Raw genomic sequence first — 26,811 nt, forward strand, 5'->3', positions numbered from 1 at the left:
CTTCTTAGACATCACTTTAAAGAAAAATCTAACAAGTAAATTGGAAACAATGTTATATAAAAAACAAGTAAAGAAATGTACTTGTTTATCTAGAGATAGTATGCACCCTTCCTATATGTTTCAGAACATAATGTTAAACCAAATGGCAAGGGTCAGTAAGTTGAACACACAAAATGATATTCTTGAAGAACAACTGAACCAGATGGTAAATGACTTTGAGGTATGGGGTTACTCTAGATGAACAGCGAGGAATATTAAAAATGAAGTATTGAAAAAGAGGGAATCCCAATATCCCCCTGTTTTTTTTCTAATGCATATAAGAGAAAACAAAAAGTAATAATAATACATATAGGAAAGAAACAATAAGCTGCAGGTATATATTTTAACCAGGGGCGGCTCGTGCTATTGGACTGCAGGACTGCAGCCGTCCCAACTGTGCAGTCCCCCAGCTGTAAAAATGTAAAATAAAACAAAAAAGAAAAATAAATAAATAAAAACAAAAGAGAAAATAAAAATGTGAGTCCCAGAACATCGCGCATGCGTGATTGCACATTTGGACTGCTGGTGAACCAGTCTAGAGCATGCGCACAGAATCCAGACAGACAGTCTCCACCAGCAGTCCGGAGTATGAATACAACATTCAACTCCAAATTTTTCCAGCAGTCTATGCAGTTACAACTGCATAGACTGGAAGGGGATCGGACTGCAACATCCGCAGGCAGGAAGGACAGACAGGATCAGAACGGGAATTACGTTTACTCTGCATGGAAAGGACTTTGCTTTACAGCAGCTTTGGCTCATGGCTTTTCTCGGCATGGAAAGGAAGGGATGTACACGGCATGGAAAGGACTTTACAGCAGCTTTGGCTCAGGTGGTTTTGTGTGTGTGTGTGTGTGTGTGTGTGTGTGTGTGTGTGTGTGTGTGTGTGTGTGTATAAAATGCCCCAGTTGCTACATGGTGGTGGGTAAAGAATAAGGCTTGGACCCTGTACCTTGGAGCAAGAGCCTGAATTCCCTACCCAGCACCATTTATAAAAATGTGTAGATATTTGCCTCATATTTGTTCTGTTCCTCATAAAATCTGTGGTTTCTGTATTTTTTGTCTTAACACAGTCAGTAGTGCAGTGGTAGTATTGTTGCCTGACAGCTACAGGTTGTCTGGTTTGATTCTTGGCTGGGGTGCCTTTTGTGTGGAGTCCACATGTCTTCCCTGTGTTTGTGTGGGTTTGCTCTGATGTCCTCCCATTTTACAAAGACATGTGTCTGGAGTGTTACTGCTGAAAATTGGCTTTTGTTCCAAGTCAGACTTTCCTGGTTAACAAATGTTAAATAAAAATGACAAGCCATTTGAATGCCAGACTTCATATTCTTCAGAAAGTACATGGTAACACAAAACCTATTATTATCGCAATTTTCTAAGTTTATAAGATGGATATTTGAAATTTGTCCCTATTTTTGGGACTGTATTCCCACATTATTGGCTTCGTCCAGGTTTTTTGTGCCAAGGTTGAGAGCTATGGTGAGAACTGAATTCACTGAATTTGTTTGGGGGCTGTATTCCCCCATTATTGGCTTTGTTCAGGTGTTTTGTGCTAAGATGTTGACAGCTATGGTGAGAACTGAATTAACTAAATGGTAGCCATTTAAGTTTCAGTCTTCCTCTCTTTCATAAAACAGATGATTTGGCATAGTGGTATGTTGCTCTAATTATTTTGCACAGGGTCCTAGGTTCAATACTTGGCAGTGAAATGTATGGTGATAACACAGCATTTTATTCTAGCAACTTTCCAACATGATATAAGCAATTTTTAAAATGTGTCCCTGTTTTTTGGTCTTTTGCCCCCCCAATTGTGGCTTTTTCCAGATTTCTTGTGTTGCAAAGTTGAGAGATACAGCTGAGTGTCAAGTAGATTTTACAAGAAGCTGAGAGCTGCAGGGGAACAAAAGTTTTGTGCTGCTTATGTTGAGTCTGCTTACATTGTGAATAGCATAACAGGTAGTGTACTTTCTTTTGATGCAGAAGGCTGTGGGTTCTACTCCCACAGTAGGTAGATGCATTGCTGATACTGTACTGTATTGTATTGTAAAGGGGGTGGATGCTGCAGTCCTTTGTGGTGAAGATACCTAGTAACTATATGAACCTGTTATCAGTTTGCCATCCATTCCCTAGTGCAATATTACTAGCTTATCGTTTTTTTTAATGCAACATAGGCAATTTATTCCTCAAGGGCAACAACCACTTTATTTGTAGATGAAACTATGAAATATAAAGTTGTTTGCTAGCAGCAACCTCTTCATTAGTTACAGATGTTTTTAATGTGGAATTATTTACATGACTTTTACTTCTTCAGAAATAGTGCATATTTACGGATACTAGTGGACTGTAGAAGTCTGAGTAGACTTTTATGATAGAAATGTTATGAATTGGGCAGTTTTGTCATTATTGGTGCTTGCATTTTGTTTCATTGTTTATTGGAAAAATGTTCAAAACAACAAATTTATAACGCCCTCTAACAACTGTACTATATTGTACAAGGAATATAATTTAATACAATCAGGAAGGTGTATCAAAGAGCATGTGTATGTTTCATCTGCAAGGGGCCTATGATTTGAAAACAGCCCAAAGTTAATTTTTATCTGCCACTGGCAACCTTTATTTTCTTTGAATGAGGGTTTCAATGCTGTTTCAATGAATGAGAGTTTCAAGGGCACAGAAGTTTTAATGCTAATAAGTCTGTTTTCATTGTGAGATTGCACTGCTTTGTTTAGCAGATGTTTTAGTGTTTGTGCTGTAAAATGCAAAATAAAACTTTCAAATGAAGTCTAAATCATCGTAGAAGTAAAGCAGTATGCACATTAGTGTTTATGGTAAATGGGGTGAAATAACCAAGTAATAGTTCATTGGAATGGCTGCAGTGGGGAGGCTCCATTCAACCATGATTGTGTGAGGGGGAAGGGCGGCAAACTCAAAGACAGCCCCGGCTGAACTATACCTCTCAACTGTCCAGATTTTCACAGAATGAATAGATTTTTTGCTTCTTATTTTTGTTTTGTCAGTCATAAAAAGTGTGGTTTTCTGGCAAATAATTTAGAAATTAAGTCAGTAAATAAATGACAGACAATGAGTTTCAGACTTCATAACCTTCAGAAAAATGCATGCTAAAGACCTGTTATTCTATCAACTGTCTCAGTTTATACAACAATTTTTAGTGCTGTTTATATGTTCCCCCAGTATATTTGACCTTGTCCAGATTTCCTGCATTAACAGGTTGAGAGGTACATGCAAATAAATTGCTTTATAGAATTAGGCATATCCAAACCTCTCAACTGTCCCCAATTTTGGCTCAAAATGCTGCTCTTCCCCTAATAATCCTGCCGCAAAATGGCAACTTTGGAAGAAAACGTGGAGGGTTTATAATTAGCGAAGGCAGGAAGAGAGGAGAAATGCTAGGACTGTGGTAGTGAGGGTCTGAACTTTGAATATTGGCAGTATGACTGGTATAGGGAGAGAGCTAGCTGATATGATGGACAGAAGGAAGGTTGGTATATTGTGTGTACAACAGACCAGATGGAAGGGGAGTAAGGCTAGGTGTATCGGAGGTGGGTTCAAATTGTTTTATCATGGTGTGGATGGGAGGAGAAATGGCGTAGGATTTATCCTGAATGAACAGTATGCTAAGAGTGTTTTGGAGGTGAAAAGAGTGTCGGACAGATTCATGTTTATGAAGCTGGAAATTGATGGTGTAATGATGAATGTTGTTTGTGCATATGCTCCACAAGTTGGGTGTTCGATGGATGAGAAAGAAAAATTTTGGAGTGAGTTGGATGAAATGGTGATGACTGTACCCAAGGGTGAGAGAGTGGTGATTGGAGCAGATTTCAATGGACATGTTAGTGAAGGGAACAGAGGGGATGAGGAAGTGATGGGTAGGTATTAAAGGAATGCAGAAGGTCAGATGATACTGGATTTTGCGAAAAGGATGGACATGGCTGTGGTGAATACGTATTTTAACAAGAGGAAGGAGCATAGGGTGACATACAAGAGTGGAGGAAGATGCACACAGGTGGATTATATCTTAAGTAGGAGGGCCAGTTTGAAGGAGATTGGAGACTGTAAAGTGGTGACCGGGGAAAGTTTAGTTGGGCAGCATAGGATGGTGGTTTATAGGATGACATTGGTGATCAAGAAGAGGAGGAGGAGTGTGAGGGCAGCACCAAGGATCAAATGGTGGAAATTGAAAAAGGGCAATTGTGAGGTGGAGTTCAGGGATGAGTTAAGACAGGCACTGGGTGGCAGTGAAGAATTACCAATTAGCTGGGTAACTACAGCAGAGCTAGTAAGGGAGACAGCTAGAAAGGTGCTTGGTATGACATCTGGACAGAGGAAGGACGACAAGGAGACATGGTGGTGGAATGAGGAAGTACAGGAGAGTATACAGAGAAAGAGGCTGGCTAAGAAGAAGTGGGATTGTCACAGAGATGAAGAAAGTAGACAGCAGTATAAGGAGATGAGGTGCATGGCAAAGAGAGAGGTGGCGAAGGCTAAGGATAAGGCATATGAAGAGTTGCATGAAAGGTTGGACACTAAGGCGGGAGAAAAGGATCTGTACTGATTGGCTAGACAGAGGGACTGAGCTAGGAAAGATGTGCAGCAGGTAAAAGTGATAAAGGATAATGAGGGAAACATACTCACAAGCGAGCAGAGTGTTTTGAGGAGATGGAAAGAGTACTGAGGGGTTGATGAATGAAGAGAATGGAAGGGAGAGAAGGTTGGATGATTTGGGGATAGTGAATCATAAAGTACAATGGATTGGCAAGGAGGAAGTAAGGATAGCTATGAAGAGGATGAAGAATGGAAAGGTTGTTGGTCCAGATGACATACCTGTGGAAGCATGGAGTTGTTTAGGTGAAATGGCAGTGGAGTTTTTAACCAGATTGTTTAATGAAATCCTGGAAAGTGAGAGGATGCCTGAGGAATGGAGAAAAAGTGTTTTGGTACCGATTTTAAGAATAAGGGTGATGTGCAGAGCTGTAGTAACTGCAGAGGGATTAAATTGATCAGTCACAGCATGAAGTTATGCAAAAGAGTAGTGGAAGCTAGGTTAAGAAGGGACATGATGATTAGTGATCAGCAGTATGGTTTCATGCCGGGAAAGAGCACTACAGATGCAATGTTTGCTCTGAGAGTGTTGATGGAGAAGTACAGAGAAGGTCAGAAGGAGTTGCATTGTGTTTTTGTAGACTTAGAGAAAGCATATGACAGGGTGCCTAGAGAGGAGTTGTGGTATTGTATGAGGAAGTCGGGAGTGTCAAAGAAGTATGCAAGATGGTACAGGATATGTACACGGGTAGTGTGACAGTGGTGAGGTCTGCGGTGGGAGTGACGGATGCGTTTAAGGTGGAGGTGGGGTTACATCAAGGATCAGCTCTGAGCCCTTTCTTATTTGCAATGGTGATGGACAGGTTGACATATCAGTTCAAACAGGAGTCCCCGTGGACTATGATGTTTGCAGATGACATTGTGATCTGTAGTGAGAGTAGGGAACAGGTGGAGGAGACCCTGGAGAGATGGAGATATGCTCTAGAGAGAAGAGGAATGAAGGTCAGCAGGACTAAGACAGAATATATGTGTGTGAATGAGAGGAAGGATAAAGGAATGGTGAGGATGCAGGAAGTAGAGGTGGCGAAGGTGGATTAGTTTAAATACTTGGGATCAATACTTCAGAGTAACAGTGAGTGTGGAAGAGAGGTGAAGAAGAGAGTACAGGCAGGATGGAGTGGATGGAGTGGGTGGAGAAGGGTGTCAGGAGTGACTTGTAACAGATGAGTACCAGTAAGGGTGAAAGGGAAGGTCTACAAGAGGGTAGTGAGACCAGCTATGTTATATGTGTTGGAGACAGTGGCACTGACAAAAAGGCAGGAGTTTGAGCTGGATGTGGCAGAGTTAAAGATGTTAAGATTTGCACTGGGTGTGACAAGGGTGGACTGGATTAGGAATAAGTATATTAGAGGGTCAGCCCAGGTTGGAAGGTTTGGAGACAAAGCAGAGAGGCAAGACTACATTGGTTTGGACATGTGCTGAGGAGGGATGCCGAGTATATTGGGAAAAAGATGCTAAGGATGAAGCTACCAGGTAACAGGAAAAGAGGAAGGCCTAAGATACGGTTTATGGATGTGGTGAGAGAGGACATGCAGGTGGTTGGTGTGACAGAGCAAGATGCAGAGGACAGGAAGAAATGGAAACAGATGATCCGCTGTGGCTACCCCTAACGGGAACAGCCAAAAGAAGATGATGATGTAATAATCAGAGTTATAGATTACTTTTATTTCAGAAATGCATGTAGAGTCTTTTATTTTGTCAGCTGCTCAAGTTAGCAGTACTAATATTATAAAAGTGTCCCTTCTTTGACAGGTTCCCAGCTGTATTGTGTGGCTATTTTATATTTTTGCATCACATTTTTTGTCCATTTTTTATAAAATTGTGTTTTTTTTTGGCAATTTAGTGGCAAATCATTAAAGACTGAAGTTAGAAAATAATGACAGACATTTGAGTTTCAGATTTCATACCCTTCAGAAAAATTCATACTAATGCAAGACCTACTATTCTATTATCTTTCTAAGTTTATAAGAGCAATATTTAAAAAGTGTCCTTATTTTTGGGCCTTTGTCCCAACTTTTATGTATGGCTTTGTCCAGAGTTTTTGCTCTGAGGTTGAGAGGTATGACATATGTGTCAGGGCCATCACAGTCAGCCAGAAACATTTCAAATTGTGACATACTTGTTGCACCCCAATCCCCTATGTAGTGACTTTGTATGTGTCCAAGGCAAGGAGCAGTTATGCAGTGTAAATGTGCAGAGTATCCCCCTATCCAAGGTAGACACAAGTGCTACTTTTATTCTGTCCTTGATTTTGCAGAATGTTCTGGTTTCTGTCATATTTTTATACTGTTGATTTATGCTTATTATTACTCAGAAAGTGCCTGTTGCTCTGTTTTTAAGTAGCAATGCTTTAATGACAATCAGGTAAGCTTGTCTGAGATTGTAAGATGCAAGCAAGCTTTAATAAGCATACTGTTAAAGAATTGCCAACATTGAAAGCCTTTCTGTTGTTGCCATGCAGAGAATACTTACATAACTAGATAATGTATAAGCTTTGGGTATTGAAATGCATATGACAGTATTTGTAATAAAGGACAGGATTACATTATTTTAAGAAGCTCATTACATTTGTTGGAGACTTGCAGTCATCTTTGCAGGCTTTACCTGTAAACCAAACAGAATGCCAATCTATCATGTGTGGTTTATTACCTGTACAATAATACTTAAAGCAATGTCTCTTGAGCTTGTTTCTTGTTTGCGTTTCATTTTTTTACTTTGATCATATTTTCCCCATAAAACAAGTAGATAGTTGTCAGGCAGTAGGTCTTTTTTGGATAAGAAATATTTTTACAAGTGGCGGTATTCACAGAGATTGCTACTTTCAGCATGTTACTCGGTACTTTAATAAAGCTGAATATAAATTATAATTAGAATTGCAGTGCAAGGAGAAGAGGTTTGAGTTGAGTGCTGCTTGTTTTTCTTATACTTGATTTTGACTGGCATTCCAGTAATGTATTTAAAAAGTAATTTATTTTTTCATGCCTCACAACCTTTTTGTTTCCATCTAGATATTAAGTAAGCTGTCATGCAGCCAATGCATTGAAATATAATATTTTTTTTCTTCTACACTTCATTTTGTCTTGATTGGACTCTCATAATGACAGTTTGGCACCCAGGGCAGTGCATTTAATTAAAGTTCCAGTTTTTGTGGTTTTGAGCATACCTCCTCCCCTTTCTAGTTGGCCGCACCCTTCCCATTGGCCCCACCCATTCAGCTGTCACCTGCAGCCCCCCTTTGATTTGAAGTCACCAGCCGTCACTGAGAACAACAACAGGATTGTCTCATTGCAACTACTTTTCAAAGTACCTGTATATTTCATAATAAGCAGGGCACAATTATAGAAAGTTTAGAACTGATGGAAATATCTTCCCCTCTTAATGTTGTACTTGTGGCAAGTAAAAATATTTGTTTGAATTCTTGGGTATTAAATTCATCTCCTCCATTAATACCGAAAATCCTTGGGCCTTACATATTATGGCAAAGCCTGATTCACAGAGTTTGGAAGTTTAGAGCATTCAAAGACTGGGCTAAGAAATCAATAATTTGCTAGTACTGGTCATGTAAAAAAATAAAATAAGGAAAACTGATGCAAGAGCTGCAAACTAAGAAAGATTCTATGGTGGAAGTAAAACAAATTTTCCAGTATAAAAACATTCACCTGGTGCAGCAAACAAAACTCTCTCTCAGAAGATAAATATGTTACAAGAAAAATAATTAAAAAATACACTCAAGATGCAATTGTCAAGTGGCTGGTGTCTCAAAACGTTATATTAATTCACAGGCCTCACTAATCACAGTTTCAAAAACATTTTTTTGGGCCAAGATGACACAGAACTCCATTTTGTTACACGTTAAGTTGGACATCTCCCATGGGTTAAGGTGTTCACATCCTGGCCAGAACAGGATCATTATCTGTTTTTTTTTTTGTTCTATACACTATAAGCCACTTCAAGGCAAAGTAAAATAAAAGTTTAACCTACTTACAGTTTTGATTCATCAATATCTTCCAAAGAAGATAATCAAAACAAGAAAATCTTTTGCTTCCATAAAACTGCTATGGCAGAAAGGGATAGCTGCAAAATTTCTGTCCCTTGCTATGGCTCAGGTTACATATACAGATCTTTCTCTGTCATTTCCCAGTCAAAGGAACTGAGAACACTGAATTTACTGTCATGCCACACAGCGCTGAGTAGGTTCATATGCAAGTACTAGGCAATCAGTTTGCAGATCATTCATAGTTAAAAAAAAAAATTATATAGATTATATATATGTATACACACACACACACACACACACACACACACACACACACACACACACACACACACACACACACACAATATAAAAGCTATATCTAGCTTCAAAGAGGGCAAGACAAGATAGACCCGGGGGAGAATTTGGGGCTACTCCAATTATCTAGGATGACCTTGAAGCTGGTAATGGTGCTACTCTGTTTGACATGTAGTGGAAGTTCATTCCAGAACTGAGGAATAATATGGGATATGAATCCATCAAACCAGTCAGTTTTATTTATCTGCTCATGAAGGCTTAGTTCCTTTAACCAAGTATTTGAGGTACCATTAGTTCTGCAAAAGAATAAGACATCAACCATGGTTGGACCTTATGGTTCTAAAGGCTAGGCACAGATCTCCAAGGAGGCCTCAGTAAGAGACTGAGTACACAGAAAGGGATGGCAGTCTCCTGATAACCCAGGAAGGCTACTGATCTTTTTAGATATGAAATCCCTGAGGTCTCTCAATTTGTATATGTTTATACAAATACAAGCCAAAAGGTCCATTTTATTCAATAATGGGTCAGATGATATACACACTAAGGGGAATTAATACATCTTTTGATCAAGTGGGGATGCCTTTGAAAAATTAGATGAACCAGACAAAATACTTTGAGATAATGTGAAGACATGCCAGTCAAATAAGGGAGTGCTTAAATCTCTTACAAGAGAGGGAGTGCCTAATCTGTGGGGTACATCACCTAAATGACAAGTGAAACTGTTTTGCTTACCAAAATGAACTATTCTACTTTTTTTACATTTATTTTTCAGACTACTGTCTTTGCACAAAAATTGTTAACATGGTCTAACCTATGTTTGAGCAATTTTGAATCAGTCGAAGATTGCATAACACCCAATTTATAGTCATCCGCAAAATTAGTTAACCACAATCTAGGAGACCTGAAGGTCTGAGAAATAAATGCCAAATTAAAGGGGGGGGGCAAAATTCAGCCTTGTGATACACCACCGGTAACTGTTTTGCTTTTAGAAGTGTCACCTGTGACTAAATATATGGATTCTGTTAGACAACCAGTTAGCTATTCACCGCAAAAGATTTACAGTCACATTTACAAGTCTATCAAGAATGACTGCATACAGAATAGTGTCAAAGTCTTTGGCCAGGTCTAGATATACTGTATAACCACTGTCTACTGCTTTGATTATTTTTTCAAATAAATTAATGAGATTAAATAGGCAGGACCCTCCTTTGACAAAGCCAAATTGATGAGGATCCTTCTGGGATAAGAGATTTTCAATATCTAGATTAATGAGGTCTGAGAATGTGCTCTGTAACTTTATGTGGCTAGCGAGACTAAGGAGTTCAATAATTTCCAGGGTTTGTGGTTGGGCCATCCTTGGGTAATAGCATTACAATGGCAGTTTTCCAGGCTTCAAAAATGTAACCAGTGGAGAGGCTTAGATTAAACAGGTTAAGTATGGATTCAGAAAGATCGTATTTGGCACTGATAATCAGGCAATCTGGTAAGTTATTAGGACCCATGGGTGAAGTATTCTTAGTTTTTGAGAGGGTTGTGAGAATTTGTTCCAAAGTAATTAAAGGGGGTGGGTGGGGTTGTGGAACCTGTGGAATAGCTATATCTGTGGGTGGTGTAAAATTTGAACCAAGTTTGTTAGCAAGAATGTTATACATTTCCTTTCGGTCAGAGAGTGTAGTATTATTGTGGACTAGCTTCAAACACTGTTATGTGTTAGTTCTTAACTTCAAACAATAGTTAAAGAATGATTTATAGTTATTTGTAGTTTTAGTGGCTATTTTAAGTTCAAACTCAGCTTTGAGTTTTCTAATAGTTCCTTTAAGCTCTTTGTTAGTTTGCTCAAGTATGCTCTTAAATTAGGTAGAATGAGACCTCTTATAAGCATTAAAGCAGTTTCTTTCTCTTGTCGTACAAGTTACTTATACTGGTATTCCACCAAATGGGTTTGTTTTTAAAATTTCTCATTATATTTGGTGCAAATAGGGACTACCTTATCAATACAACTATTTAAGTAGAAGTAGAAGTGAGAGGCATAGGCAGCAGCTTTAGCAATGGAATCCTTCAGAGGAGGAGGATTACAGCAGAATTTATGGGTTCAGGCACCTAGGCGGTGCGACACCCCACTGTGAGACAGCTGGATGTGGACACATGGCAGTATGGCAGTTTAGCTGCAGTGACAAATGCCTGCAGACAATTCCCTGTGGAAATAAAGGAACACCCTGCACCCTAACCATAGGTGTGAGACACAAACCCCCTATGTGATATACACACTACACCCCCCTAGAAACCATCATGTGCAACTATCACTGTAACATGTGCCTAGCATAGGATGCCAAGTGGGCATCAAAGTGGTAGAGTAAAACCTGTGCTCTGTGGGCAAAGCCTTTATTAACACAAAATGTAAAGTGATGTTTGAAGTGCTTGGTGCATACTAAACCCAGATATAATCATAACTTATAGAAATGTGCCACAGCACGGAGAAAATCCTGCACATCACTATAGTCACACTTATGTTGCAAGATTTGTTTTAGACAACGCTCCCTTACAACAATAGCCTTCCTACGTGGTGTCACAGGCATCCCCCGCAACAGAGATTCTCGACGGGTATCTGTTAAGTTCTGTTCCTGTTGCAGGACAGTCAAAAGGTCAGATAGCTGCACAGTAGGTCGCCCCAGTAACACTTTCAGCCGACGATGCCATGCCTCTATCTGGTTATTAATTAGTCCGTGGGAAATCCATGCCGGAGACATCACAAACATTCCAGAATCTCAAAGGATAGGCTGATGGTAGTCGTTGCTGTGAAGAGCAGCAGGATGCATACTTGCGTGGTCAGCCCCGCACATAATGATGATCCAGGAATACGCCAATAGGCTGTGTACATTCAGGTAACGTAGCCACAATGTCCAAAAATGCAGGGACAACATCTTCCACTGGTAGGCATGCCAATGCAATCAGCTTGCGTACGGCAATAGAAAAAGCAGTGTCCGTACCATAGAGGGCCACAAGGTAGTTATGCTGGATCTGGCGCCAAATGATCTGTGCAAAGTGGAAAAGGCACCCTTTCAGAATACTCTTAGGGAATTCCTTATGGCTGGCTCGGATCACTGCCTTCTCTAAATCAGTCATTATACACTGTGGAGCCAGGGAACACTCCTGTTCTGCAGCCATACTCTTCAGTATCTCCCACTTACTGTTGTATGCAGACTCCGACTTCCTTGTCATGAGACAGTACACCAGGGGGACAATCCTTGTTGAGGTGGGGGTCCCAATACAGCCATGTAATGTATACAGCTGACGACATATATCAGCCCGTGTAGGGAAGGTGCCATCTCCAAGAATGATGTTGGATCTACACAGATCACTTAGATTCTGTGATGTTGTAAGTAGAACCAAGGAATCAGTCCCATCCATATCAGACCTTCTACGGAGGATAAAGCTGCCACTACGGAGTGGATAGTGGCTGACATCAATATCTGCGAGTGTTACTGGAGGTGTGGTCATGGATGCCCGTGCCCTCTGACATACCCTGGTTATGCTACGACGCAATATGGCACGGCAAGGCATCTCCTGAAGTACATTTTCATCTGCTGTGCCTAGGACACTCTGCATCACCAAGCTTGGCAACTCATTGCCGGTTACTGCCCTCTGCCGCAGTTCTGCTCGCAGTGTAGCAACCTGGGCTATTGTTGCATCTGGCCCGTGCTGGTGAGGCAGTGATTTCAGCAGTTCCTCCCCCTCTTCCTGCCGAACAGTGATGGCACGACCTCTGCAGGCCTGTACTCTCCGCTCAATACATGCCCAGTACCGTTTAGGTGGCACTTCACGCTCCAAATGGTAGAGGTATCCCTCAACTACCAGCATCGGTTTGCCCCGTTGGCTGGGCACTGTGCTGTATCTGTTGCCAAGCTGACCAGGGCTATACAGGTACATAGATTCCATCATGGTAACACCACTTGTTGATGGCCTCTCAGTATCCATCACGGCAAGTGTAGCTGGGAACTGGATGTAGAGACGTCACTGCTACAAATCACTATCGGATGTTACAATACTTGCTATGCACCGCCCTGTGTTGGACTCTGCGTTGTAGTGCTGCCTGCAACAGTTGACTGTGCAGCTGTCAGTACTCCACCTTGGTCTGACTACCTGTTGTGCTATGGAGACACTATATGCAGTTTACACACCCATGGGGCTAACAAATGATTGTACTGTGGTAAGCATCTACACGGCCTGCTTTAAACACAGTTTCTAGGTGTAGTGTACATGTCCTCTTTAACTCCCAGTTGTTCCTGCTAGCCAATCAGGGTGTGGGGCCCAGTCTCAGTTTCAGTGACAGAGATTACATAGGGAAGTAGCTCAGTATTGCACCCTTGCCTGCCTGCATGGGCCTGCTTACTTCTGTACCCCAGCCCCAGTAGACATTGGATGGGTCTTCCAGACCCTGCAATACACTCATGCTGCTGTAGACTAGGTGTGGGGTTGACACTCCTGTCTGACAGTGTTCCCCTGCTACAATGTTTCCTTAGGTTCAATGTTCACACCTGCCATTGCACTAGGGGGGCTGTACCAGAATAGATGCTGTGTGTTGCTATCATGGCTTTACACCACTATGTCTGGGACATGGAATGGATTATTCCCAATACTAATTACCACTGGCACATTATGTGTAAAAGTGCTGTTACTTGTTTGGAAGCTGTTACTCTAACAGGTCCTACAGCAGCATGTGCTTTCTAAGGGGTGTGAAGTTTGAAACTCCTGTTTCTGTTGCACTCCACTTCATATGTGTGCTATTTCATTTGCATTACATTTGCATACTTCAGGGTTACTATATCTATTCTGTAAATGTGGACTGTATTGACAGGGACATACTATATGCTAATGCGCATGTACAAAGACTCTGCTGCATCTAGTATGGATTATATTCCCGACTTTCTGGCACTGTTTACTGTTCGGGTTTGTCTGGACTTCAGCTGATCTTCTGGTAAGTTGTTTCTTATTATACCTTTATTTATTTATTTACCTGTGTACTGTGTATATGTGGGGCGTTTGTGCTTGTATGCTTTACTTTGGATTATTTCAGTTGACGTGTGATTTGAATTCCGCGATTGTTTACTGTTTGGGTTTGCAGCGTACCTGCTTTAGGGGTTATCGCTATTTATGTGTTTTCCTACCGACGTGGGTTCCAACGGCAGATCTGTATTTTGGCCGCACCGCTCTACGGTCTAGCGGTGCCGCGGCCTTCTTGTTTCGGCGTTGTATCTCGCGGGAAATCGTCTCGCGATCTACACGCCGGAACCCAGAATTTATATAAGTTCTCAAGTAACTGAAGAAAGTTTGCTTTTGAGAAGTCCCTAAAAACAGTTACTTAAAGGGGAAGTACCACCAGTTTTAAAATGAAAAGGTGACTGTAGATCAACGTGTGTGTAGGTACCTTTAAGAAGCTATCCAAGGGCTTGCACAAGCTTATAAATACTAAGCACATGCAAGCTAGACTGCCATTTTGAAGTAAGCTGTTGAGATGTAAGCATGTATGTATGCATGCATGCAAGGTCTGCCTGTTAACTAGTTTGTTTATATTTTATGATGCTGCTATCCATCATGATGTGCTTCTACGTATTAAAGTTCTAAACGAAATATCCTGCCTGCTCATCATCTATGTTAGAGAGAGATAAGTGACAGTGACTAAATTATGGTCTAATTAACAAAGCAAAATATAAGGAGATGTGCAAGAAATGACCACATTTGTGAGGACTAGATCAAGGATATTTGGGCCCATTGTAGGATGGTTAATTACTGATGAAAGAGTTAGCATTTATTAGGAAGTGTTGGTCATGCCAGCCATTGGCAGTGTAGGTCAGCCAGTTTATTGATGGTAGATGAAGTCCTCTAGTAGAAAGGTTTGGGTTTAATGGGTAGGTCAGCTAATGGGTTACAATATCTATCATTATTAGAAGGGGACATAGAGGGTGTTTCATATGTAGCTATGAAATGGTAATTTGTCTTGTTTATGGTGATTTGGACTTCAAATGTGGTGTCCCAAGGAATCGCTTACAAGGTGATGATATCTTTGACAAATATTAATACTCCTTCACAATTGCCAGAAGGTTTGAAGATGTGACAGGCATTGTAACCCAGGAACAGGACTGCTTTCATTGCTCTGAAACCATGTTTCTGTAACTTCACATACAGTGGATATAAAAAGTTTACACACCCCGGTTAAAATGCCAGGTTTTTGTGATATAAAAAATGAGACCATAATAAATTATTTCAAAACTTTTCCCACCTTTAATGTGACCTGTAACCTGTACAATTCAATTGAAAAACAAACAAATCTGTTAGGGGAAAAATATAAATGTACAATAAGCTGGTTGCATAAATATGCACACCCTTAAATTAATATTTTGTTGAAGTACCTTTTGATTTAATTACATCATTCCGTCTTCTTGGGTAGGAGTCTATCAGCATGGCACATTTTGACTTGGCAATATTTGCCCAGTCTTCCTTGCAAAAGCACTCCAAATCTGTCAGATAGCGAGGGCATCTGTTGTGCATAGCCCTCTTCAGGTCACCCACAGGTTTTCTATTGGATTTAGGTCTGGGCTCTGGCTGAGCCATTCCAAAACTTACATTTTAAGCCATTCTTTTGTTGATTTGGATGTATTCTTGGGGTCACTGTCGTGTTGAAAGGTGAAATTCCTCTTCAACTTCAGCTTTCTAGCAGATGTCTGTAGGTTTTGGGCCAAAAGCGGTATTTGGAACGGTCCATAATTCCCTCCACCTTGACTAAAGCCCCAGTTCCAGCTGAAGAAAAGCAACCCCAAAGCATGATACTGCCACCACCATGTTTCATCGCGAGGGGTGGTGTTCTTTTAGTGATGCGAAGTGTTGTTTTTGCGCCAAATGTACCTTTTGGAATTGTGGCCAAAAAGTTCAACCTTGGTCTCATCAGACCAGAACACATTTTCCCCACATGCTTTTGGGAGACCCGATGTATTGTTTTGTAAATTTTAGCTGGGCCTGGATGTTCTGTGTAAGAAAAGGCTTCCATCTTGCAACCCTACCCCATAGCCCAGACATATGGAGAATACGGAAGATTGTTGTCACATGTAGTACACGACCAGTACTTGGCCAGAAATTCCTCCAGCTCCTTCAGTGTTGCTGTAGTTCTCTTGGCAGCCTCCCTGACCAGTTTTTGTCTTGTCTTCAATTTTGGAAGGATGCCCAGTTCTTTGCAATGTCAGTGTTTTCCCATATTTTCTCCACTTTTTGATGACCGTCTTCACTGTGTTCATGGTATATCCAATGCTGTGGAAATTTTTTTGTACCCTTCCCCTGACTGATACCTTTCAACAATGAGATCCCTTCGATGCTTTGTAAGCTCTCCATGAACCACGGCTTTTGCTGTAGCAGGCAAGTGAGTAAATGTCCAGAAAATCCTACTAGGACAGTTGAACTTTATTTGGGGTTAATCAGAGTCTCTTTAATTGATGGTGGGTGTGTACCCAAGAAGACTGAATGCTGTATTTAAATCAAAAGGTGCTTCAACAAACTATTAGTTTAAGGGTGTGCACATTTATGCAACCAGCTTATTGTACGTTTTTTATTTTTTATATTTTTCCCCTATCCTAGCAGATTTTTCTTTTTCAGTTGAACTGTACATGTTATAGGTCACATTAAAAGGTGGGAAAAGTTTTGAAATGATTTATTGTGGTCTCATTTTTTTATATCACAAAACCTGGCATTTTAACAGGGGTGTGTAAACTTTTTATATCCACTGTATATGAATGTGTTCAAGTCACAGGACAGCCTCAAGTTCATAATCACTTGTGACATTGATTTTACATTTATATAAAAGTAATCAAACTGTATTAACGAGTTAAACAAACACATATATTACTATACATCATATAACCTAAGCAACATTACATAAATTATTCAATCCTGCCCCCTTTTTAAACAAGAAGAATATTTATTAAACCATCACTTATGAGATAAGCAATCATACATGTATATTAATGTAAACAAACCACACCGACAAAATCCTACTTGCAAACATTTTACATCACAAACCATACTGACACACTCCCAGTTCCAAACGTTATATATCACTTATAATCTACCCAATCATTTTCAATCAAACATTACATAGCTCATTTAAGTCCTGCCTTCTTTTAAACCTCATTCCTCCCCTGTATTGTTCTCACAGTTCCCATTTTCCTATGTAGTTTGCTCCCATCTTTTTCTAAATATCTCAATTCCAGTTGTTTTATCTCTGTTACTATATTCACTACTTCTAATATAGTTGGTTTAGATTTTGGATTTCCATTTTCTAGTAATTGCTTTTTTGGCAAAGACTCCTGGCATTGAGTAGATGCACATTAATATGTGTTCCAAATTAGAGGTTACTAGGTTGGAATGTCCATCAGATGGACTCTGCCTAAAAAAGGCACTCTGTGGGCAGCAAAGGCTTTAGCCAAAATGTGAAAGCCTTGGTCAGGCCAGCTGCAGACCTTTCCTGGCACAGCAGGAAGGCTCGTCAGCTATCCCATCCAAAGCTGACAAATACTGGCTCCCCACAGAATGACATCAGCTACATAGTAAATTGTTAAAGCCAATTATCTTGTATTTCAATCCAGGCATAATTTTGGTTCATGGCAAAATACCATTCAAGATCAGTGTCTTTCTTGCTTCAGATACATGCACGGCAAGGTCTATCGTATCCTTCCTTAAGTCTCTCTGGGTAGATCATCTAAGGTCATCCACCCTTACATGAACCACTATCAGGTTGTAATTGTACTTGCCAGGATGGAAGAATCTAAGAGCCCTTGTTAAGTCCCAGATCCTGGCTCCAGAAAGACAGCTGTCAATCTATTATTTTCCAGCCTGTCGAGGGCGGTGTCTGTATGGCTTGTAATGGTCACCTATTCCTAAAATCACCACCATGGTTTGATGCAGTCTCAGTGGGCCATAAGGGTTTACAGTCTGCACCCTTGTGACACTTACAGGTTTGCATCCTAGGTGTACATGTGAAGGTGGTGTTGCTGCTGTGTGAACTGATAGAGGTTTCTTAATCATTAGCCTGGAAGGCTTACGCAACGTTCTCTTACAACCTCACCGTAAGCTGGCTTAGTGGAAATACTCTGTGCCGTGTGTGTATATGCGTTCTGCTTACCGAATGTGTTCCGAGGTAAGAAAGTAGCCTCCAAGTAAATGCTTACACCTCTCACAAACTTTATTACCATCTCAAAGTGATTCAGAGTTTTCAGTAAACATGAGATAACACTAGGTATTGTGAGGCAGTGTAGTAACTATCAGCTGTCTACAGGGGTACAGAATAGTTAACTTACTTTTGGTTTAAGAGAGAAGATGAGGATAGCTGACTCGGCTAAAAAAAGGTAATAAACTAGGATATGGCTAAACGATAAAAGAATGAGCTGTGACTACTGTAGTAATCACATGTGCAAAACAGAAATGTAAAAGTGACACACCATGTATGGATCAATAAGGAAATCAGTAACAGTGAAAAATGTAACCAAACAGTTCTACCCTATAGGCTAATGTGGTCTCTACCTAGCCAGTAAAAACAAAGAATTGGGTTGTCTAACTCAATAAGTCAAGATGCAGTAACTGGAATTGCTACATACAATCTAAACGAGTAGTTTCAAATGGAGTTAACAGTACAGCAGTCATCCAAGTAATAAAGGTACATCACAAAGGTAACGCTGTACTATTTAGAGTAGTACTGAGGAGCAATAGCTTTAAATACTATAACACTATTGTAATCGGCCACAAGCAGAATGCAAAAACTCCAACAATCAAAAAGTGCAACAAGTAAATGAGATAATGCAGTACATGCCTAGTATGGGCAACAAAAATGGATGTTCCTATTCATTATAGTTAGACTGATACTAGACTTTTATTTTAATGTTAACGTCACCAAAGTATTTTTCTAATTTTTTTTTTTTAGGTAGTGGTGGTGGTGTTGGGGTGAGCTCCTTCTTGCTGCTGGTATTATTTATGGTACTTAGAAACTGAGGAGGAATGTTGATTGCCTCCTTCAACATCAATGTTTTTGAACATCTTATAGGTTTATACATAAGTATAAGACTAACTGCCGTCATGAGTCACTTTAAACCTAGCCAATTACCCCATGTGAGAATCAAATCCTGCACCTTACAGTGCAATGAAAAAGTATTTGCCCCCTTCCTGATTTCTTATTTTTTGCATGTTTGTCACACTTAAAATGTTTCAGATCAAACCAATTTAAATATTAGACAAAGATAACCCAAGTAAACACAAAATGCAGTTTTTAAGTGATGATTGTATTTATTAAGGGGAAAAAAAAACATCCAAACCTACATGGCCCTATGTGAATTGCCCCCCCCCCCCCCCGTTAAATCATGAAGTAACTGTGGTCAATCACATTTTTGAGAAAGCAGAGTTCAATTTCACTAGCCACACCCCGGCTTGATTATTGCCAGACCTGTTGAATCAAGATATCACTTAAATAGAACCTTGTCAGACAAAGTGAAGTAGGTCAAAAGATCACAAAAAGGAAGGCATCATGCTGCGATCTAAAGAAATTCTGGAACAGATGAGAAATAAAGTAACTGACATCTATCAGTCTGGACAAGGTTACAAAGCCATTTCTAAAGCTTTGGGACATCAGCGAACTACAGTGAGTGCCATTATCCACAAATGGAGAAAACAGTGGTGAACCTTCCCAGGAGTGGCCGGCCTACAAAAATGACCCCAAGAGCGCAGTAATGACTCATCCAAGAGGTCACAAAAGAACTCAGAACAACATCTAAAGAACTGCAGCCTTCACTTGCCTCAGTTAAGGTCAGTGTTCATGACTCAACCATAAGAAAGAGACTGGGCAAAAATGGTATGCATGGCACAGTTCCAAGACGAAAACCACAGCTGACCAAAAAGAACATGAAGGCTCGTCTCACCTTTGCCAAAAAACATCTTGATGATCCCCAAGACTTTTGGGAAAATATTCTGTGGACTGACGAAACAAAAGTTGAACATTCTGGGAGGTGCGTCCCATTACAACTGGGGTAAAAGTAACACAGCATTTCAGAAAAGGAGCATCATGCCAACAGTCAAACATGGCGGTGGTGGTAGTAGTGTGATGGTCTGGGGCTGCTTTGCTGCTTCTGGACCTGGACGACTTGCTGTGATTGATGAAACCATGAATTCTGCTCTCTACCAAAAAATCCTGAAGGAGAATGTCCGGCCATCCCTTTGTGACCTCAAGCTGAAGAGCACTTGGGTTCTGCAGCAGGACAATGATCCAAAACACACCAGCACGTCCACCTCTGAATGGCTTAAAAAAAAAAAAAAAAAAAATGAAGGTCTTGGAGTGGGCTAGTCAAAGTCCAGACTTGAATCCATCTGAGATGCTGTGACATGACCTTAAAAAGGCGGTTCTTGCTCAGAAACCCTCCAATATGGCTGAATTAAAACAATTCTGCAAAGAGTGGGCCAAAATTCCTCAACAGCGATGTGAAAGACCCATTGCCAGTTATCGCAAATGCTTGATTGCAGTTGCTGCTGCTAAGGGTGGCACAACCAGTTATTAGGTTTAGGGGGCAATTATTTTTTCACATAGAGACATGTAAGTTTGGATAGTTTTTTTTCCTTAAATACAATCATCATTGCATTTTGTGTTTACATGGGTTATCTTTGTCTAATATTTACATTTGTTTGATGATCTGAAACATTTAAGTGTGACAAACATGCAAAAAATAAGAAATCATGAAGGAGGCAAATACTTTTTCATTGCATTGTATGTTTGTAAGGTAAAAACCTTAACCATTATACCAACCTCCTTCCATCTGTGTCTTGGCTAGATCTCCTTATCTCCTCTTGCCTTCTTCCCATCTGCTTTATCAAATCATCTTCTACCTTCCTGCACATGCAGATAACCAATGTGATCTGGTTTCCTTCACCTTTTCTGTAACTGGGTCTACTTTGACTCCTGCTCTTTGCATTACACTATCCATCTCAGGCACTTCATCTCCATCACCTCAAGCTTCCTTAACTGCACTGCCTTTGCTGCCCAGGTGTATGTGCCATACATATACATCTTACTTTTTAACTTCTTTGCCATTCTTTTGTCAAGCGCCACCCCTGACATTTTGTGCTGGCTGGCTGCAGCACCTCAGATTCTAGTTTTGACTTCCACATGCAAGACCTTCCTTCTCCTCAACCTCACCTCAGAGATACCTGAAGCTGTTAATCTGTGCTACCATTTTCTCCTTTATCTTAGTTTCCAACTTCTTCCGATTTCCTCCATTTCCTGTCCTGACCTTTGTATTGTCTGTACTCAAGTTTCAACCTACATGTCTGCAGCTTCGCATTTCAATTTGCTAACATCTGCTGAAGTTCCTGTTCAGAGACTGCTTGCAGAGCGACATTGTCTACATACAGCAATCTGTTGATCTGTCCCCCTCTGACCTGTTTGCTGATGTAGTCCACCACCAGTACCAAAAGGGGTGGACTCAGACCAGACCTTGATGCACTGCACACCCACTCCCACTGAAAACCCCTGTGACTCTGAACACTGTTCATATTTTTGTCAGTGGATTTCTGTACACAGACTACATTAATTCTACCAATGTTTCCAGGACATCAACCATCACAGGACTGCCCAGACCAACCTTCTTGGGACTTTCTCAAAGCTTATGAATATCCATTTTGGTCAGTATCCTCATCTCCAGCATCTTCTCCACTACCTGCCTCAGTACAAATACTACTGAATGTTGAAAAGCATCCTAATCTGAATCCAAACTACTACTCTCTCATCTTACCTTCTACTATTCTGCATGCTTATCAGTCATCCTCTCCATCAATTTAATGCAGTGTGACAGGAGATCGTACTACCCACAGTTGTGAATATCTCTGTTGTTCTTGTATATTGACATTATTACCCAACTTTTTGATCATATCTGCAGTAACTTCATCTCAGTCTGCTGCTTTCCATAAATTTATCATCATTACTGCACTTTGTATTCCCTCTAGGGTGGGTTTTCATTCCTCTTTCTTTGTGGGTTCATTTTATGTATGGTTTTCTTCATTCTGAAGCTTCTTGAAGTACCCCTTACAATAGCTTCTTTCTTACCCAACCAGTCCTCACTTTTAGATTGATCTGTCTTTCCCATCTCCTGCTTCCTCTTGCATTTTTTCCTTCAATAACCACCTAGACTTCTGCATTCCAACACCAATTTTCTTAGATACTTTATTTCCATAACTGTCTTGACCACACATCTCCTGAATCACTGAAATTACATGGTAACTGACACAGACATAAACTGATCTTTGTAAAACATTCATCCAATACCTCATTGATACAAGAGTATTTATTTTTGATCAAATCCTGAAATTCCAAACATTTTTATTCTTACTCCTGAACTGTCTCAAGCCAAGGGAAATAATATTGGAGATAAAATATAACTACATTATCTGAAACAGTTTTCTGTTATGTGTACACTATGTAACCCTTAGAGGCTGCTGTACTGTAAAATACAGACCTTTACTACTTAAGATATATGTACTCAATCTGTGACAAAGGTACAACTATTTCATAACTGTTTAAAATGTGGCACATTTCTTTTTCTCTCCAACATGTTTCTGCCATTTTTGATTTCTCTCTGTAACATTTTGCTGCCACTCTGATTAAAGTACTGTGGACATTTTCTCCTTGGTCTCTGCTGAAAATAGGGTATAAAATTAGGAGGAAATATCCTGGTTAATACAAAAACTTTCTAATCACAGCGTTCACAGTTTCTAATAAATTAATGAAATTCACTTTTTCCTATTTATTGCATAACACATCAAAGTGGCTATGATGATAAGCTGCAAAACTGGAGCCGTAGACTTGAATCCTATTAGCCCCTACTTGTACATAATGTAACCCAAGGTAAGTCCCTTAACTTTTTAATACTGCCAGGTTACATCTGAAAAAATTCATCACCGCAATGATCTCAATCTGTCTATTCAAATGACAAACATCAAATAAATTAAGCTACTAAAGTAATCTCTAAAATGGAAATATGACCCTTCACACACATACCCCCATCAAAAGGGGCACAGTTAACCAAATGAAAAGAAAGTATGGTTGTATTATATGTTATGTCTACTTAAGTCATCCCACAAGCACAATATATATGGGTTCTCCACTGATACTGCACTCAGTCTTTAAAGAGGCTAATTAGTAACAGCTTGCTGAGATCATACCATCTTAGGCAGCAATCTACAGATAGTGAATACAGCGCGTCTCTATACTTAGTGCATTACGAATGGTATGCAAATGACTAATGCTAAATTGCAGTCGTCTGGGCAGATACATTGACAGAGATCATTGACGACTTTTTTGCCTTAATTTTTGGATGTTACCTGTGCCCTTTGGGCTCGGGTTGTGGCAAGAGTGTGATGACTAGCCAACTTACTCAGTAATCAAAGAAAAATAATTAAATGAATACCACATACAGGCACCACAGTAAAAACAGGCAGAACATAGCAGCAACTCCCCAAAGTAAAAAAAAATATTCATATTAGCAAGGCAACAGCATTCTTGTAAGCACATCAGTAGCACATAGTGTCCACCACCTGACAACAGATGTTGCACCTGGGACAAAACCATGAAACAGTTTCTAGCCCCATTAAATTAAAAGGTTGGTTCTAGTATGAAGACTGTGCTACTATAAAATCTTTTCCCCTGTAACATGTTACACAATTAAAAATGTTTCAGCTCCCAAAGAAACTGCAGTATATGTGCGCATCATCGATTAACTGTGGTAAGGGTAATCCTCTGATTAATCAACCTATCCATTAATAAAACCTAACTCTCACACAATGGTGTGTACATGCATTATATCACCAGAGTGCATTGTAATATCATTTGTACTTGCCTGCAGCCCCAATAAATTCAAAAAAGGTAGTTGTAGTTTGAAGATGGTGTTACTATAAAATCTGTTCTCTTGTAACATGTTACACAATTAGAAATGTTTCAACTCCCTAAGTAACTGCAATATATGTGTGCATTACAGATTGATTAACGGAGATCAGAGGATTACCCCCCATCAACAACTAAAACTAAATTCTGACTCAGTGGGGTGTACATGCATTTACATCACCAATGTATGTTTGTATTATTTTCATTTGTCTGCACCCCCAATAAATTCACAAACGTGGTTGCAGTTTGAAGATGGTGTTACTATAAAATCTGCTCTCTTGTAACATGTTAAGCAGTTGAAACATTTTAATTGTATAAGGAACTACAATGATGAGTATGTGTCATAAATTAACCATGATAAGGGTCATCCTAAGATTAATCAATCAAATAAATAAAGCTTAACTCTTGACACAATGGGGTGTACATGCGTTTACATCACCAGTGTGCATTAGAATATCATTTTAATTTGTCTGCAGCTGCCAAAAAAAACATTTAATGTTACTATCTCTACAGTGACAACAACAACACTCTAATACAATCTTCAAAACTACCAACTCCGTCCCACTGCTTAATTAGTGATGACAACCAAATAGCTGAACACATTACACAGAAAAATAGTACTACTAAAGGTAGTTAGCTGCACGTCTTGGGAAGTGGGTGTATCAAACTATGCAACTCCTGCAATGGTACATAACCAATTTACAACGGACTACTTGATACCAAAGGTCTCAAAATCGTGGCAATTGATATATGGTCTGTTTGTGCAAAAAAAAAAAAAAAAAAAGCATAGGTCTACTCGTTTCACCTAATCATTATTTCAACTTGCTACTTTACCTCTTTATTTTTATAGTTAATATCTGGACCCACACGCACCCTACTCTAAAAACAAACTAAGCAGCACTGCTAAGGACACAAAAGCATTCCGGTATCTTCTGCGAATGCCACCCACTGGCAAAGTATAAGAACCCATCACAGGGCAAAAGTAGGCTCTTAGATCAGAAGCTTCTAGCTCTTAACTATCTGCCACCTTGCCAATACATCAAGACCCAGGCCATCTGAATTACTTAAAACTCAACAACAATATTATTTTAGAACACCCGGGAATGCCTCTTAGCTGTCCTTCAACACAATATAATCAGTCACGAGTCAATACAATATAAATATAGTGTAACAAGAACTTTTGATGCAACCCTGTGAAAATACATACTGTTGTTAGCATAATTTACTGTAAACGTTAGACTACGAGGGTCTTTTCATTCATCATGCCCCACATGTCAGGGATACTAATACTAAATCGATGTACAATTTCTGGGATCACAACTTCACAAATGTCGAACACCAAACACATTTGACATCCGTCTGATTCCAAAACAGCATGTCAACTGTACTTTTCACTTTCGAATAGTAAATCACACTAACCTTGACACGATTAGTGCTTTCATCCTGCATTGTCTGAATACACATCAAGTACATTTAATAAAATTCAGTGACGGTCTGTTTGCAACCACTCTTTGTAAAACAGAGAAATCTGCCATTCTTAAACGATTTCCAGTTCCGTGGCTATGACCTGTGACAGGGGAGGAACAAGGCGGTGCTAAATGTAAACCTCGCCTCTCTTGACATAATAAATGATGACGTCATCGTCTGCATTTCTAGGTTTATAGGCGATTACTAGACTAACACTAGTGGTAGCTAGCGGTATTTATTAACGGTACTGTCACAGGCGGCACATTAAGTAAGGAGAATACGGTTATTGTAGAGCAGGAACTTCGTGGACGCTATTTTACGGAAGTTAATGCAGGACAAGGACGCACATTGGTTGGGTGGTAGTTATGTTGCTTAAGTATGATTCTTCCTGACTATTGGTATATAGAAATAGCTTACGAGTATTTATTTAAACTATATTCTCTTTCAGTCGAGTCTGGTGTGTATAGAACAAAATGCATCTTTGAACGGGCTGCACCAACTGAAGCGTTTCTGGCTTTCTGGCCAATGAAAGGCGCGGTAAAGAGGCCTGAACAGTGAATGCTTTCTATTATGGTTGAGATAGCTGCTGTATCTCTCCCCTAGAAGTGTAGTAGTAAACCCAACCCAAATCCAGACTACTGCTGGTTTAGGGAGGGAAGGGAGAGGGTTGGGGAACGATTAGGACTTTAGGGCGGGGAAGGGAGGTTTGGGTTAAGGGAGAGAGCCTGTAGTCTGGTCGTGGCTTGTATGATTGGCAGGAGCTCCTTTTAAAGTAAGGAGCGGAGTGGACACGGGAAGAACTGCAAACTCCACAAAGAAAGCACTCAGTCTTCGTGTTCACAGTTTAGCTTCCTTAATGACTGTCGATCATACTTTCAACTGTCCAAAATGTTTTATTTTATTTCACATTTGTTGACTGGGCTAGTCCAACTGGATACATGTCCATTTTCAGTGGAGGCCCGGGGAGAAAAGCTCCAGTAACGTCATACTAAATAATAAACGCACTGTAAACATACAGAAACATCTAATATAAAATTTGAAAATAGTTTAAAAAAGACTAAAAAAAGTAGAAAGATTTGAGAAAGGCAAGAGTATTACAGCATCAGATTAAGTAAAATTTAGAAAAAATGACTGTATAAAAAGTGACTAGTACAATCAAGCATGTTGCCTTGTATTCTTGGTTTTCTAGCAAATCACTGAGAATTGAAGTAATTGAATAATGATATGTTTGAGTTTCAGTCTTCATATTCCTCAGAAAAATGCATGCCAACACAAAACCTGTTAGTCTAGCGACTTTCTAAGTTTAGAAGAGGAATTTTTAAATTCTGTCCCTATTTTGGGCCTTTGTACCCCAGTTACTTTAGGCTTTGACCAGATTTTTTAGGTTGAGAACTATGCTGCCTGTCTGTTATACTGTATCTACATAAATGCTAGCTAT

The 26,811-nt window shown here is 39.9% G+C and overlaps 1 protein-coding gene across 1 annotated transcript in view; it reads right to left on the reverse strand.

The window, feature by feature from the left end:
- Positions 1–25,517, reverse strand: part of LOC122809360 (zinc finger protein 574-like) — a 73,780-nt gene extending 48,263 nt beyond the window's left edge. The window contains exon 1 of the mRNA XM_044080794.1: positions 25,326–25,517. The gene's annotated coding sequence lies outside the window, so the exon portion shown is untranslated. The remainder of the gene's footprint in view (positions 1–25,325) is intronic.
- Positions 25,518–26,811: the final 1,294 nt, after the last annotated feature.

The sequence above is a fragment of the Protopterus annectens genome, chromosome 8.part0, assembly GCF_019279795.1.
Source record: "Protopterus annectens isolate FY-2018-M chromosome 8.part0, PAN1.0, whole genome shotgun sequence".
Classification (NCBI taxonomy): Eukaryota; Metazoa; Chordata; order Ceratodontiformes; family Protopteridae; genus Protopterus; species Protopterus annectens.